General features: G+C 48.8%; 1 protein-coding gene across 8 annotated transcripts in view; it reads right to left on the minus strand.

Annotated features, from left to right (window-relative positions):
* The window catches only part of PALM3 (paralemmin 3), a 210,042-nt gene that overhangs the window by 50,058 nt on the left and 142,156 nt on the right, over positions 1–17,828 (minus strand). The window contains exon 1 of one of the 8 annotated variants that reach the window (XM_056570286.1): positions 2,977–2,992. The exons of the other annotated variants lie outside the window; for them this stretch is intronic. The gene's annotated coding sequence lies outside the window, so the exon portion shown is untranslated. Of the gene's footprint in view, positions 1–2,976; positions 2,993–17,828 lie in introns of those variants that run through there. 8 annotated transcript variants of the gene reach the window in all.

Genomic DNA, 17,828 nt, shown 5'->3' on the forward strand with positions numbered 1-17,828 from the left:
ACAATCAGCATATCTTCATTCAATTCATCTAGGCCTAAAGAACCAACAGCCACTAAAACCGTGAGTTGTAAATCTCAACCTAGAAATCCTGTGTGACTACTATTTCACTCAAATCTTACAATTAGTAGCACAGTGGCCTGCTTAAAGCTAAAAGCTACAAGCTACAAGTCCCAGCAAAGCCAGTGAGGAACCTGCATCCCGGTTACCTCGAGAGACACTGTATCATTGTAAAGACCGTTTGCATAAAAGTTCAAGTAAAAGTTTCCAGTTATCTCGTAAAATCTGCTGTGGACATTCTGTTTATTATCCCTGCCGTTTGTGGGCCGGTTGGCGGCAGGACCTTCAATACTAAGCAAACCGCACCCTGGCGTCACTACAAGTAAGGGTTAGAGGAGTACTCCAGTGCAAAATAACTTATCCCCTATCCAAAGGGGAAGTGAAGTTTCGTCCCCAGCTGAAAGCCGCGGCAGACACTCCCCCTCCATGTATCTCTATGGGATTCATGGAGGGAACCTGTCGGCCGCCGGATTATGCGGGGACGGAAAAGCCCCTTTCCTGTATATTGCCGCGGCTCCATACCGAAGATTGCGGGGGGGCCCCAGCGCTCGGACCCCCCACGATCTTGCACTATAGATGTCCTTTAATACCACCAGACCCTGTAATATCATTGCAACACCCCAGACACCACATATAGATCACCCATCTTCCCAGTCACTGACAGCAAGCAGAGATCTTGTAAATGGTGAGAAGCTGAAACGCAAAGTATATAAGAAAGTTGCAGTACTGTTCTCTACACAGTGCTTTCTCTTTATGTACATAGGACTTCCTGTGTTAGGTGCTATGGAAGCTTCTCCACATTATTGTAGCAAGCAGAATAAGGAGCAGGCGGGCAGGGAGGAGCAGCCTTGTATTATGTTCCTCTACATTATTCATCTCTTGCTGGGTATTGATCCTACTATCTTCTCCTGACTCTGCAGCTTCAGATCCCCAGGGATGGAGCAGAGAACAGAGGGGAGGACTGCTGACTCCCTGCGCGCCGTGCTGCTATGTATTACTGACCGGGGACGGGGTTATTGTAGCCTCAGGTGCCTTATGACAGAACTGAGGTGTAGGAAGGGGAGGGGGTCACATATACCCTGCACACTGGACCTGTGTTATAGAACCTGCAGAACTACCCCCCCCCCCAATGGCTACTCTGCATGTGCACACTCTGCATCACTGCCCCCTGCTGACTGTTATGCTACTTGCCCTAAGGGAAGAGTCCCCCATAATCGGGGGCCCCAATGCATCTCATGTGAGCACTGTATGTACAGAGCATGGCACTAATATTTGGACACAATATTGGGGCAATAAATGGTCCTATTACAGTACAGTGACCCCTCGACCTACGATGGCCCCGACATACGATGATTTCAACATACGATGCTTTTTTATGTCAGGGCCATCGCATAAACGGCTATCCGGCAGCGCAGACTGCTTCAGCTGCCACCAGACAGCCGTTTACGGTGCCCCGTGCCCTTTGCTGACGATCACTTACCTGTCCTCGGGGCACCGGCGCGTCCTCTTCGGGATCCTCTGCATCATCGGCGCTCTACATCGTCGTCATCATGTCGCTGCGCACGCCGTCCCGTCATCCAATAGGAGCGGCGTGCGTAGCAACGTGATGTCGGCGATAGCGAGCAAGGGTGCCGGGGAAGCAGAGGCCTTACCGGAGCGTCGGGGACACGGCGACAGCGAGGGACGGCGACATCCAGGGCAGCAGTGACAAGCGGTGACGGTCCGTAGCGGCGGGGACAGGTGAGTACAACTTCCTCTAACAGTGGTCTACAACCTGCGGACCTCCAGATGTTGCAAATCTACAACACCCAGCATGCCCGGACAGCCGTTGGCTGTCCGGGCATGCTGGGTGTTGTAGTTTTGCAACATCTGGAGGTCCGCAGGTTGTAGACCACTGTCCTATACTTTACATTGCACGGATCCCTCAACATACGATTGGTTTCAACAAACGATGGTCCGTTTGGAACGGATTACCATCGTATGTTGAGGGACCACTGTATATGAATACTACTTGAGCACTATATGGCCTTGTCATAAGAACACTGGACACTATATGGTCCTTTTATATCAACTTTACTTGGGATTATATGGTCTTGTTATATGAACACTATGTGGGTATAATATGGTCCTGTTATATGAACAGTATTTGGGCACTATACAGTTTTATTATATGCACAGTATTTGGGCACAACGGGCGAGATTTATCAAATCCTGTCCAGAGGAAAAGTTGCCCAGTTGCCCATAGCAACCAATCAGATCGTTTCTTTCATTTTTAACAAGGCCTCTGAAAAATGAAAGCAGTGATCTGATTGGTTGCTATGGGCAACTCAGCAACTTTTCCTCTGGACGGGTTTTGATAAATCTCCCCCAAAATCATATATGGTCCTGTTTAGAGATGAGCGAATTTACAGTGATTCGATTCGCCACGAACTTCTCGGCTCGGCGGTTGATGACTTTAGCCTGCATAAATTAGTTCAGGTGCTCATGGAGACTCTTTCCTAGGACTGTATCCACCTTTTCCAGCCCACCGGAGCACGTAAAAGCTGAACTAATTTATGCAGGCTAAAGTCATGAACTGCCGAGCCGAGAAGTTCGTGACGAATCGAATTACTGTAAATTCACTCATCTCTAGTCCTGTTATATGGACACTATTTGGACACCTTATAATTCTGTTATATCAACTTTAATTCTGTATTATATAGACCTGTTATATGAACACTACTTGGGTATTATATGATCTTGTTGTATGAACATTTTTTGGGCACTTTATAGTCCTGTTATATCAACTCTACTTGGGTATTATAAGGGCACTATTTGGTCCTGTTAAATGAACACCATTTGGGCACTATTATGGTCCTTTTATATGATCACTATTTGGTTATTATATTGTGATGTCCCAGTACAGGATATGCATCTCACAATCCTATCAGCTTGAGTCCCTGCATGTCCCCAGGGCTCTCCTGCACCGTACACCGTACCCATATAACCTGTATAATTGTATATTATGTGTAAAGGACCTTTGATATGGTCACATGGTTATTGATCACATGATAATGGTTGTCATATGTTATAGTCACATGTTTTGTTACCCAGAGAGCACCAGGTGACCAGATGACCCACAGCTAGCCTATGGGCTTCTTGCTCAGCCCCCTTTATAAGGAAGGGAGGAGCTGCAATCTCACTCTTTTGCTCTTAGATCCTGAGGTCAAGTCCAGTCCAGACATTTCAGAGCCTGGGTCCAGCACATCTGGTGGCCTCAACCTAAATTACAGCCACAAGTCCGTAAGTCAAGTCATCCCTGTCTGCTGTCACTATCTTCAGTCAAGTCTATTATAGTCAGCGTGGCTGTGCTAAAGTCTGTCCAAGTCACTGCAAGTCCCAGCAAGCTGTGAGGTTCCCTTGGTTATTGGTCACCTCTCTGGGATCCTGGCCTAGCTGTAAAGACTGTACCATCTGTCTACCTCAGTAAAGCTACCGTTAACCCTGACCTGGCCTTGGACTCTTATTTGCCCTGCCTAACTAGGACTAGCGGTGCTACCATTCGGGTGGTTCTCGGTTAAAACCACGCCCTGGCATCACGAACATTTAGGGGTTAACACCATCTGCCCCTGGGCTACAACATCTGCCCCATCCACCTCACATTGCACCCCTGTGGCGCACCACAAAACTTTGGCTTCATGAACAAGATACGGGTGTGTGCCTTAGCCACAAGTCCTCCCCCCTAGTCTGAGTCTGAATTGTGTCCAAAAAAATTTGCATGCCGATGCAAAAAAGTTTGCGCCAGAAAACTGTACGGGACTGTCCTCATTGCAAAGAGTTACTAGCAGGCGCTGATAAAGTAGTGCGGGAGGTGAAGGAAAGACTGTTAATTGCCAGTGCAGAGTGTGTAAAGTCAGTACCTGAAGGGGTTAAACAAAGTCCGGCTGCAGATCCGCCCCGTCAGTCCCCAGCGGTGACGCCTCTTCAGTGTGCAAACAGGAACTAAAGATCCACCCCGTGTTGCACGGGGGAAGACTTCAACAACTGGACTTCCCTGGGCACCGCCATATTGAAGGTTCCGGCGGCTGCGTCCAGCTCTGCAATATATCGGCAAGCACCCGCTGCAGCGCAGACTCTGCATAAACCAATGATCTCTGGCAACAAGTCTTCATCACCGGTGGCAGCTCGCATTAGCCCCTTAGTACCCAACGAAGTCCAGCGCACCCAAATCATCTCAACGAGACGTCGCACCAAAATCTTCTTATAGAGACAGCACACTCAAGGAGAACTACAAGATATCAGCATCCAGCTCTCCAGATCGACCCAGTGGCATTGCCCCTTCATCACCAGCAGCGGGAACAGCTGCTGCTCCAGCAGTCGGGATGCCGCTTGCCGTGCACGTCAACAATGTGGGTGTTCCAGCATCAGCACCAGTGTTCTTGGGGAATCCCGTCCTTCCTATCTACAATGGAGACCCCTTTACCCTGAGAGGTTTCAAGGAGAAGATTAAGAGTTTGTTTGTCTTTTACTCTCTCCCTCCTAATCAACAGGTGCAGCTGCTCACAGGACAACTTCAAGGACCAGCACTTGAGGAAGTCCACACCTGGCCCACCTCAGAGAAGGCGACGGTAAAGCAGATCTTAGAGGGGTTGTACCAGGTATTTGAGTCACATTCTCTGTCAGAGGTACGTCTCTGGTTGTATGAGAGACGGTAGAAGCCAGGTGAGACTCTGAGAGCTTATGCCGTAGCTTTACAGAATGCCCTAGAGACTGTTCAAAAGCTAGATGGTATCATAGTAGTACAGGTTTATTGATGGGGCTCACAATACGTGGGACAAAGTTCAGTTGAGGATGTTAGCAGTACAAAACCCCAGTCTGTCCTTCCCTGCTTTTAAGAGACTGGCTATTCAGGTCATAGAGCCCTGGACTGATTCTGAAGAAAATTGTGCCCCAGTCCCAAAGCCCGTGGGAGCGGCAGCCGGCCCCCTGCCACCACCACCAGCTTCTGCCCCAGTGTCAAATGCCCTACCAGCCTCCACAGGCTCCGAATTTCAGAGTGTTAAACAGAACATTGAACAATTGACCCAGGCTGAGAAAGAGCTTGCCAGTCGGGCCGCTCCACCAGACTGTGAACTGCTCCCCATCAGGTTAATCCCCGCAATACTGTGCCCAGTAGGCCCCCAGAGGCCCAAAGGCCCTTTTGTCGCTACTGCAACAAATCTGGACATGGGAAAGCACAATGTTGGGATTTAAACGGATTTCCCCTGAGGTCACGGACTGGCCCTCAGGAAACCAGACATCAGGTCCGAACCCAGAACAACCTAAGTCGGGACTCTCACTTTATGTCGCCCCCTGCCCCTATGTAAAAGTCATTGTAGAAGGTATACAGTTGGAGGCGTTAATAGATACAGGTTCGCAAGTGTCCACTATATCCAAAGATGTTTTTTTTTACAAGTACTGGAATGCTAATTTGTTGTGTGAGCCTGACAATGTTGATTTCAGGGTAGTGGCAGGTAACGGGGACAGGGAGTGAGTGTAACTGATGTGTCTGATAAGGGGTCTGCAGAGTTCATATTGGGGATGAATATCATGAAACATTGTTTTGCTGACATTGTAGATTCTTTGCATGCCTCTCTCCCCTACATGTCCCCCTCAGGCCAGCGGGCTGCGCAGCACCACTTAAAGATTTTACAAGCGGAGCAGAAATTTGTCAACCGACAAGGTGAAGTTTTCAAAGTACGAATTCAAGACATAAGGTCGGTGACCTTGCAGCCAAACACAGAGACAATCCTTTGGTGCCATGCACATCCTGGAGTGTGAAACAAGGACTATCAAGCCCTGCTAGAGCCTATGCAACTAGAGGATCATGCTCTCGTTCGAGCGGCAAGAAGTCTTGTCACAGTTACTGATGGGAGAGTTTCAGTCCGACTAGTCAATCTGTCCGATGTGGCTATAGTCTTACCGAAATACACTCTGGTCGCCCAGTTGTATCTTTTAAAGTCAAGTGACATCTTATCAGAACGCAAGGTGGCCCAGCAACGGAGAGCTCAAGCAACTCCGGATTCTGCTGAAAGTTCCCCTGAGCCCCGGTGGGCACAACTTCAAGTGGGAGACGAAACCGCTCCGAGGGATAAAGTTAATGGAGTCATCAATGTTGCCAAGAGGTACCAAGAAGTTTTCAGTAAGCATCCTACAGACTTTGGACATACGTCCATGATCCAGAACTGGATTCTGACAGGCAACAGCCCATCTATCAAAGAAATACACTGCCCGATCGCGCCAGGCATGTACTAGACTGTCAAGAAGATGCTGGTCGACATGAAGGACACAGACGCCATTCAAGAAAGTCAGAGTCACTGGGTGGCGCCCCTTGTCAAAAAGAAGGATGGGACCATCCGTTTCTGTGTTGTCAGCGCCGAAGGAGTCCAGCCTAACCCCGAGAAGGTGGAGATTGTCAAGGACTGGCCTGCCTCGCGCACAGTGAAAGATGTCCGGAGCTTCCTTGGATTTGCCAGCTACTACCGCTGCTTCATTCCTCACTACGCAAAGATTGCAGAACCCCTCGCAGCTCTCTTGTGAGGTACAGTGACAGAACCTCCCATCCTGGCGTATCCAGACTTCACCCAGCCGTTCTGGCTGTATACTGATGCCAGCTTCGAGGGTCCGGGGGCTGTCCTGTCCCAAGTCCAGGAAGGGCAAGAGCGAAGGATAGCCTATGCCAGTCATAATCTGCAAGGAGCAGAAAAGAATTGTAATGGTGCTGGGTGTGGATCCACTGACCTGAGTGGCTGATGACATGGGCCGATCGGGGAGCGGAGTCTAAGGTGCCACTGGTCTTCACCAGAGCCCACCGCAAGGCAGGATGGATTTGCTGCGGCAGGCAACACCCAGGTCGCTACCCCCGCTACGACTTGACCACACAGGTAGCTGGGCAGGGCAAAGTACAGTAGGGTGAGGCAGAGGCACAGTCGGACTAGCAGTAAGTCAAGGCAGGCGGCACAGGTGCGTAGTCAAATAACGTAGCGCAAGGGTCAGAACATGGGCAAGGCAAACAGACAGTATGGAACGCTTAATCTCAGGCAAATAGCACTGAAGATCCGGCAGGGAAGAATGGGAGGTGCAGGGACATATAGAATAGTGTCAGGTGTTTCACACAATTATGGGCGTACTGGCCCGGAGCTGAGAGGCAGAGGAAGCAGCAGCAGAGGAGCATGGTAAGTGATAGGCTGCGATTCGCATGCGGGCGCATCCCGCGATGCGAATCCCAGCCCCGCCGACAGCAGGGGAGAGGGGGACAGTGCGCTCACGGCCAGGGGAAGTGGCCGGATTGCAAGGTGTTAGAGTACCCCCCCCCCTTTGGTCTCCCCCTCCTTTTGCGGTTCAGAAATTTACTGAGTAGATCACGGTCCAGGATATTTTCTTCAGGCTCCCAAGATCTCTCCTCCAGACCGAATCCTTCCCAATCCACAAGATAAAAGCATTTTCCTCTGATAAACTTGGAGTCCAAAATGTGTTTTACAACAAAAACATCAGAGGTACCAGAGATGGGAGTAGGTGAAATGTCTTTTTTAGAGAAGCGGTTGTGAATGAGAGAGGACTGCAGATGGAGAGAACAGGCCACAGGATTTAAACGTTTCTTGATTTTATAAGGACCAAGATAACGAGGGCCTAGTTTATAACTGGGTATTCTGAAGCGGATATACTTGGCAGACAACCAGACTTTGTCACCAGGAGAGAACTCGGGATGGGAATGTCTTTTCTTGTCCGCTTGAGACTTCATTCGACAAGTAGCATGCAAAAGAGAAGAACGTGTCTTCTGCCAGATGGTGGAAAAGTTCTGTACTTGCTCATCAACCGCAGGAACTCCGTAAGAAGAGGACAAAGGAAGAGGAGGACAAGGATGAAGTCTATAAACTATGAAGAAAGGCGAAGTTCCAGTAGATTCAGAATTCTTATGATTGTATGAGAACTCTGCCCAAGGAAGTAAATCGACCCAGTCGTCTTGACGGGCGGAGATGAAATGGCGAAGATAGTTTCCTAAGACCTGATTCACCCTCTCAACCTGTCCATTGGATTGAGGGTGGTAGGCTGAGTAAAAAGTCCAGCTTGACTTGAAGCCGTGAGCAGAGGGCCCGCCAGAACTTAGAGACGAACTGGACTCCACGGTAGGATACAATATGTGAGGGCAAACCATGCAAACAGAAGATGTGGCAAAGAAAAAGTTTAGCAAGCTGCGGTGCAGATGGAAGTCCAGGCAGCGGCGCAAATGAGCCATTTTAGAAAATCGGTCCACTACCATCTAAACGACAGTATTGCCTTCGGAAGACGGAAGGTCAGTAATGAAGTCCATAGCAATATCGGTCCAGGGAAGCTCTGGAACAGGCAAAGGCTGTGGAAGACCTACAGGTTTAGAACGAGGGGTCTTATCCCGGGCACAGACCGAACAGGAACGGACAAAATCTACGGCATCCTGTCTTAAACTAGGGCACCAATATTGTCTGGAAGCTGTAAGGACTTACGAGTCCCAGAATGACAAGCCAGAAGAGAGGAACGGCCCCATTTCAAGACTCGTGTTACGCTGAGCGCTCTGGGTCCCCGCTCCTCCCCGGAGCGCTCGCAGCATCCTCGCAATTGCAGCGCCCCGGTCAGACCTGCTGACCGGGTGCGCTGCAATATCTCTCTCAGCCGGGATGTGATTCGCGATGCGGGAGGCGCCCGCTCACGATGCGCATCCCGGCTCCCGTACCTGACTCGTTCCCCGTCTGTCTTGTCCCGGCGCGCGCGGCCCCGCTCCTTAGGGCGCGCGCGCGCCGGGTCTCTGCAATTTAAAGGGCCACTGCGCCACTGATTGGCGCAGCAGGCTTAATCAGTGTGTTCACCTGTGCACTCCCTACTTATACCTCACTTCCCCTGCACTCCCTCGCCGGATCTTGTTGCCATTGTGCCAGTGAAAGCGTTTCCTTGTGTGTTCCTAGCCTGTGTTCCAGACCTCCTGCCGTTGCCCCTGACTACGATCCTTGCTGCCTGCCCTGACCTTCTGCTACGTCCGACCTTGCTCTTGTCTACTCCCTTGTACCGCGCCTATCTTCAGCAGTCAGAGAGGTTGAGCCGTTGCTGGTGGATACGACCTGGTTGCTACCGCCGCTGCCAGACCATCCCGCTTTGCGGCGGGCTCTGGTGAATACCAGTAGCAACTTAGAACCGGTCCACCAACACGGTCCACGCCAATCCCTCTCTGGCACAGAGGATCCACCTCCAGCCAGCCGAATCGTGACAACTCGGAGTCTTAATCGGGGAGACACGTAAGTCTTTCCAGGAGGCAGGTGCTGAAGATTTGCTGGGGCTGCGGGGATAAGACGCTCAGGAGGAATAATATGCTGAGGAGGAGATTCTCGGTCTTGCACATCAGAAGACCTGGAAAGAGCGTCAGCTCAAAGATTCGTCTCTGTAGGACGGAAGTGGATGTAAAAGTCAAATTTAGAGAAGAACAGAGACCATCGGTCAGAATACATAGTAACAGGATGTACTGAACCTTCCAAGAGATTACGCCATTCTTCCAAGGCCAGCTTTATAGCCAAGAGTTCACGGTCTCCTATAGAATAGTTTTTCTCCGTGGCAGAGAAGGTTTTAGAGAAAAAGCCACAGGTTACAATTCTTCCCTTGGGGGACTTTTGTGTTAAGACAGTTCCTGCTCCAACTGAAGAAGCATCCCCCTCAAAAAGAAAAGGCTTGCCAGAGTCATGTCTAGACAGGACCGGAGCCAAAGCGAAGGCGGACTTTAACTGTTTAAAAGCATCTTCAGACTCTGGAGTCCAGACCTTGGGAATAGAAGCCTTCTTGGTGAGAGAGACAATGGGCGCTACCAAGGGGGAGTAATGCGGAATAAATTGCCGATAGTAATTGGCAAAACCAAGAAAACGCTAAATAGCTTTTAAGCCGGTAGGTTGGGGCCAGTCCAGTACAGCTGACAACTTGGTAGGATCCATCTGTAGACCTTGACTAATAACAATGTAACCCAGAAAAGGAAGACTGGACTTTTCGAAAACGCACTTCTCAAGTTTAGCGTAAAGATGGTTGTCACAAAGATGTTGTAAGTCCTGCTGGATGTGGGAACGATGAGTCTGAAGATTGGGCGAGTAGATGAGTGTATCGTCCAAATAGACCACAACACAGGTATATAAAAGGTCACAAAAGATATCATTAATGAACTCCTGGAAGACTTCGAGGTCACAAAAGATATCATTAACGAACTCCTGGAAGACTGCTGGAGCATTACATAGTTCGAACGGCATCACAAGATACTCAAAATGTCCATCCCGAGTATTAAATGCAGCCTTCCATTCATCACCTTCTCTTATGCGAATCAGGTTATAGGCACCTCGAAGGTCTAGTTTGGAGAAGATCCTCACCCCACGGAGACGGTCAAATAACTCTGAGATTAAGGGAAGAGGGTAGCGGTTCTTGACGGTGATTTTATTCAATCCGTGATAGTCAATGCAGGGTCGTAGAGAACCATCTTTTTTCTCTACAAAGTAGAATCCGGCTCTTGCAGGGGAAGATGCCTTCCTGATAAAGCCTTTTTGAAGATTTTCTTGAATATATTTAGACATGGCCTGAGTTTAAGGAATAGACAGAGGATAAATTCTTCCCCGAGGAGGAGTGGTCCCGGGCAATAAGTCTATAGGACAATCATAGGGACGATGAGGTGGCAATACTTCAGCTTGTTTCTCACTAAAGATGTCAACATAGTCCTGAGGAAACTAAGGCAAACCAGGCAGAGGAATAGAAGGAGGCACCCGCTTAGATGGACGAGTATGAATGCAGTGACTGTTGCAATAAGGTCCCCAACAGAGAACTTCTCCAGTTTTCCAATCCAGCTGCAGGGTATGGAGTTGCCACCAAGGAAGCAGGAGAGGAGAGGTACAGTGAGGAAGTACATAGAAGGACAAGTTCTTCTTATGCAAGACTCCAACCTGCATTGATATCGGTTCTGTGCGGTATAGCACGGTACAGTCCAGATTCTCTCCGTTAACCGTAGAGATGTACAAGGGCTTCAAAAGGCGAGACACCGGCAGATGATACCTATGTACTATGGAGGCATCAATAAAATTTCCCGCGGAACCCGAATCCAGGAAGGCAAGAACGGAAATAACGGAAATCTCTTTGGAGGGTAGAGAAAGCTGGACCAACAAATTCAAGCATGGGGAGGTGATATTCACACCTAGGGAGGCCTCTCCCACAAACCCTAGGTGCGAGTGTTTCCCTGTGACTGTGAACGTACAGGACAATCTTTGAGGAAATTATCTGCATTGGCGCAGTAGAGACATAGATTCTCAGCTCGTCGGCGAGTACTTTCCTGCAGAGTCAAGTGAGACCGATCCACCTGCATAGCCTCCACTGCGGGAGGCAACGTAGAAGGTTGCGATGGTTGCTGGAAGATTGGTGCCAGGTGAGGAAAGCGCAGAGGTTGTGCAGACTCCCTTTCTTGATGTTGTTCCTCACGTCGCTCAGAGAAATGGATATAAATCCAGGAGGCCAGCTGTATAAAATCATTTAAGGAAGATGGCAATTCCCGGGCAGCGAGGACATCTTTAATATGGCTAGAGAGTCCTCTTTTGAAAATGGCACAAACAGCTTCATTATTCCAGGATAACTCTGTAGCCAGGGTACGGAATCGGATGGCATACTCGCCTACAGAGGAGTTACCCTGAGAAAGGCTCAGCAAGGCCGTTTCAGCAGAAGAAGCTCGTGCAGGTTCTTCGAAAACACTTCGGAATTCCGTCAGGAAAGCCTGAAGACTGTCTGTGAGTGGGTCACTGCGAACCCATAATGGAGTTGCCCAGGCCAGAGCCCTTCCAGTTAATAGACTGACAATGAAGGCCACCTTCGCTCGTTCCGTAGGGAACTGTTCCGCCATAAGCTCTATGTGCATTGATGAGCACTGAGGCACAAATCCACGGCAGGACTTGGGATCCCCTTCATACTTCTCGGGAGGAGACAAATGGAGCTTGGATCCTATGGTGACTGCTGGAGCGGGAGGCATTATCGGAGCAGGAGGAGGCTGTGGCTGCTGCGGTTGTTGCTGGGCAGAAAGCAGATGCTGTATCATGGCGGACAACTGGTTTAACTGCTGAGCCTGATGGGCCAACTGCTGCGACTGAAGAGCCACTATGGTGGTGAGATCCCGATTCTCGGGCAGAGGTAGCCCAGCGGAATCCATGGCCGTATCTTGCTGTAACGGTTCTGTGTGTGGATCCACTTACCTGAGTGGCTGATGACACGGGCCGTATCGGGGAGCGGAGTCTAAGGTGCCTCTGGTCTTCACCAGAGCCCGCCGCAAGGCAGGATGTATTTGCTGCGGCAGGTGACACCCAGGTCGCTATCCCCGATATGACTCGACCACACAGGAAGCTGGGCGAGGCAAGTACAGTAGGATGAGGCAGAGGCGTAGTCGGACTAGCAGAAGGTCAAGGCAGGAGGCAAAGGTGCGTAGTCAAATAACATAGCGGAAGGGTCAGAACACCGGCAAGACAAACAGACAGTATGGAAGACGTAATCTCAGGCAAATGGCACTGAAGATCCGGCAGGGAAGAGTGGGAGATGAAGGGATTTATAGAATAATGTCAGGTGTTTCACACAATTATGGGCCTTTAAATTTCAGAGCTCCGGCACACGCGTGCCCTAGGAGAAGGGGATGCACACGCTGGAGCTGAGAGGCAGAGGAAGAAGTAGCAGAGGAGCGTGGTATGTGACAGGCTGGGATTCGGCGTAGTAAGTGACAGGCTGGGATTCGAATGCGGATGCGCAAGAGGAGTCATGGGAGATCTGTTGGACTACCTTCTGTTGAAAAAGGTACCAACCCGTCTACGCCGGGCTCAGAGTGACTATGAGTTGAAGCATGTGTCGCGACAGAGGAAGCGACTGTTTGTGCACAGGGGCCTGTTGTACTGAAACTCTTTGGATCCGGTTTCCGGTGATAGACTTCATCAGATCCTGGTTCCCAGAAGAGACGCGGAATATCAAGATCAGCCAGGACACTTTGGAGTCCACAAGACTGAAGCTACTCTCAGGCGAAGATTCTACTGGATTGGGATGCGGAGCGACATTGAGACATGGTGCAGTGAGTGTGCCGTCTGCAATGTCACCAAGAATGGGTGCAAGGACGCTAGAGCACCCCTCCTTTCCATCCAGAGTGAAAGGCCTAACCAGTTGGTCGCGCTAGACCGTGTCAAGTTGTCTCCTACTCGGTCCGGGTACACTTATGCTCTCACCATGGTGGATCACTACTCCAAGTGGGTTGTTGTCGAGCCAGTTAAAGACCTCACTGCCAAAACCACGGCCCAGATGTTCTATTCCCATTGGGTGCAAATCCTTAGGTGTCCGAAGTCTGTCCTAACAGACGGAGGAATGGCCTTCTAGGCCCAACTCTTCCAGGAGCTGTGTCAATTCCATGCCTGCAAGAAACTCAGAACGGCTGCTTATCACTCTCAAGGGAACGGGCTCTGTGAGTGCATCAATCAAGTCTTCATCCACATGCTGCGAGCAATGTCTGTGTCAAAACACGAAGAGTGGCCCCGGTTGTTCCCCGAACTGCTAGAAATCTATAATAACACAGTCCACTATTCTACCGGAGACATTCACTGCCTGTCACGGTGAGCGCTCCGGTCCGGCCCGTTCGTTACCTGCTGCTTCCTGGCTCACTGGTTCACTGCGTGCTTCTCCAGAGTTAGTTGGTGCCTGGCCCTTCCCATATGTTATTTAAGCCAGCTCCTGCCCCTCTTCCCTGCCGGATCTTCAGTGGCCCTAGCCTGAGATTAAGCGTTCCCTATTGTCTGTTTGCCTTACCCGTATATTTGACCCTTCCGCTACGTTATTTGACTACACACCTTTGACGCCTGCCTTGACCTTCTGCTAAGTCTGACTACGCCTCTGCCTCATCCATCTGTACCTCACCTTGCCCAGCTACCTGTGTGGTCAAGTCATATCGGGGTAGCGACCTGGGTCTCGCCTGCGCAGCAAGCCCATCCTGCCTTGCGGCGGGCTCTGGTGAAGTCCAGCAGCACCTTAGACTTCGCTCCCCGATACGGCCTTTGTCATCTGCCACACAGGTCGGAGGATCCACATCCATCATCGTTACACTGCTGTTTGATTTTGGTGGTCTGAACAGTTTTATGTTCCCTGGCCAGGGAATAGTCATCCAATAGCTCTTTGGGTATGTCTAGATAAGGCCAGCTCAGTCCAGCTTCTGAGCTGGTGATTGAAATCCTGTCAGCATGCTTGACATGCTGCTATGAAGTTGTTGGTGCCTTAAATCTACTATTTTTTGTGCCTTAAATCTACTATTTTTTACTTTAGCATGCACTTTGTATGTTCTGGATTTTAGCCATGGTTATGGATTTTCATATCCTTTCTGCTATGTGTCTGTTCACATTGTGTTTTCACGTGTATCCATTTTCTGTGTTTCTGTACCAATATATCCCTGTTACCTGTCCTTGGGGATCCAGTGAATTGAGAATTAGTACAAGAGATCTCCGTGCTCCGTGGTGGACTCTGGGAGATTGCGTTCTAGTATCAAGACGTTCCTGTGTCTTTTGGTGGTTCTGGGGTATTGTGTTTATTCCTGTTTAGCAATAGATCCCTCTTAACTTTGTGTAGGGGACTCTGGGGGTATTGATGTCTACCAAAGGTTATCTGCGGCATTAAGCTTATTCCTGTTTGGTTCTTGGAGTCTATTCAGACTCATCCTGTTCTGGTCTAGTATTGCCTCTGCTCTAGTATTGCCTCTCCTGTTTGTTCATGGAGTCTATGATGATTCAACCTTTTCCTAGTCTTGTGTCCAGTGTGAACAGTGTCCTATATTTATATCCTGTTTGGTTGATCTGCTCTTTGACCTTTGTACTTGTACCTGTTTGTGAACAGTGTCCTGTTAGTATTTATATCCTATCTGGTATATATGGTTGTCTAGTAGTTTTCTATTTCTGGCCTGTGACCGACTATGTATTTGTGTTTTTACTCTACTGCACTTTAGCGCAGGAAGGGACCGGCGCCCAGTTGTCGATCCATTCTTTAGGATGGATGGGCAAGTAGGCAGGGAGAGTGGTTTTAGGGTCAGTTTAAGGCTTCCTCTCCCTGTCTCCCCCAGTCGGTCCTGACAGCAAAAGAGAGAGTCAGCAAAAAGATGGGCGAGGCACAGCAAAGGCAACAGCAGGACTACAACCGTCATGCCTCTGCCAAACCCCTCCAGTTAGGCGACAAGGTCTGGCTGCGTTAGTTTCCAAGAACACACAAACTGGACCCTCTCTGGGAAACAGAGCCCTACATGGTGATGGCCGTGCTCTATCCAGAATCAGATGTGTATACAATTCAGAAGCCAGGGTACAAGCCGCAAGTTGTCCATCGTAATCGGATAAAATTATGTGGCAAAGAACACCTGCCTGAACTTCCTGTACTTCCTCCACCAGCTGCCAGACCTACGAGGGAATACGTGCCTGGAGAGGGGATCCACCCATCCATGGATGTCCCCATGTTCTCTCCCAGCCAACCAACAATCTTCGGTATCATGCCATCTCAAGGGCCGATGCAACTAACTCTAGTCACCCCACCAGTGCAAGTCCTGTCACCATTGGCACCCGTCTACACTCTGGTTTCCAGTTCTTCAGTGTCTCTACTGGCCAGTCCAAGTCTGTACAGTCCAGAACCAGCTCCAAGTCTAGGAATGGATCTTCAAGAGGCTTCTATCACTCCAGTCGTGCCAAGAGCTCCAAAGAGGGAAGTGTTCCTGAGTTGCAAGAGGTGGTGCTGCGTAGGTTCCAACGGTCCACGCAAGGTCAAATACCAGCCAGATACAAAGATTAAAGTTTAATAAACAGTAAAGTTGTGTACTACAAATAGTTATAAGTACACATAAAGTCATGTATACATGTCTCATGTACATTAGGGCTGTAACACTCACAACTACACAGTCTATAAAAATGTCTAATATGTCTAAAATGTCAAATGTGATATTTCTTGTGTCCTCGTGCTCAGGATACTTTTCAGTCCAGAAGGTATTCCTGTTACCCACAAAAGCACATAACAAAAAATCAAAGGTAACAAAATGTGAAATGTTATCTAAAAGAAAAATGTCTAGCATAAGAAAATGTCTAGCATAAAAATAACTAGTGATCTGAGGAGAAGTGTGTAATGCCAAGGGACCCCAGTAGCCAAGGCATTGGGCAGAAGCCTTCGGCAACCCAATCCACCAGTGTTACGTCTAGTAATGTATAAAGTGTTGTTATGCTTAGTAAAATGTCATAGTATGCATCGTCAAATGTCATACAATACATAGTCATAGTCCATAAGTCTTGTTATACCATAGTCATAGGTATGTTGTTATTATTATACATAATCCTTATTCTCCGTTAAATACAAAAAACTACCAGAGCATGTATGGACATTTATACAGAGACTCTATTGTGTTATAAAAACAGCCTGGAAATGGACTTTGGATACAATGCTCCAGGACTGCATGTGGCCCCACGGCCATTTCGCTCCTCAAAGCTTTCCAGGACGGCCGTCGAGGGCGACTTTAGTTAAGTAGGTGGGGTTGTGATGTCCCAGTACGGGATATGCATCTCACAGTCCTATCAGCTTGAGTCCCTGCACATCCCCAGGGCTCACCTGCACTGTACCCCTATTATCTGTATAATTTTATATTACGTGTAAAGGACCTTTGATATGGTCACATGGATATTGATCACATAATAGTTGTCACATGTTAAAGTCACATGTTTTGTTACCCAGAGAGCACCAGGTGACCAGATGACCCACAGCTAGCCTATGGGCTTCTTGCTCAGCCCCCTTTATAAGGAAGGGAGGAGCTGCAATCTCGCTCTTTTGCTCTTAGATCCTGAGTTCAAGTTCAGTCCAGACGTCTCGGAGCCAGTGTCCAACACATTTGGAGGCCTCAAGCCTAAATTACAGCCACAAGTCCGTAAGTCAAGTCATCCCTGTCTGCTGTCACTATCTTCAGTCAAGTCAAGTCTATTATAGTCAGCGTGGCTGTGCTAAAGTCTGTCCAAGTCACTGCAAGTCCCAGCAAGCTGCGAGGTCCCCTGTGTTACTGGTCACCTCTCTGGGATCCTGGCCTAGCTGTACAGACTGTACCATCTATCTACCTCAGTAAAGCTTCCGTTAACCCTGACCTGGCCTTGGACTCTTATTTGCCCTGCCTAACTAGGACTAGCGGTGCTACCGTTTGGGTGGTTCTCAGTTAAAACCATGCCCTGGCATCACGAACATTTAGGGGTTAACACCATATGCCCCTGGGCTACAACATCTGCCCCATCCACCTCACATCGCACCCCCGTGGCGCACCCCAACATGGTTGTGTTATATGACCACTATTTTGGCACAATATCATTCCGTTTTATCAACTCTACATGGGCATTATATGGTCCTGTTATATGAACACTACTTGGGTATTAATTATATAGTCCTGCTATATATATATATATATATATATATATATATATATATATATATATATATATATACATTATTTGGGAATAATATGGTCCTGTTATATGAACACTACTTGAGCCCTATATGATCCTGTTATATGGACACTACTTGGGTATTAATTATATGGTCCTGTTATATATATACATTATTTGGGAATAATATGGTCCTGTTATATGAACACTACTTGAGCCCTATATGATCCTGTTATATGGACACTACGTGGGTATTAATTATATGGTCCTGTTATATATATACATTATTTGAGTATAATATGGTCCTGTTAAATGAAC

The sequence above is a fragment of the Hyla sarda genome, chromosome 4, assembly GCF_029499605.1.
Source record: "Hyla sarda isolate aHylSar1 chromosome 4, aHylSar1.hap1, whole genome shotgun sequence".
NCBI lineage: Eukaryota > Metazoa > Chordata > Amphibia > Anura > Hylidae > Hyla > Hyla sarda.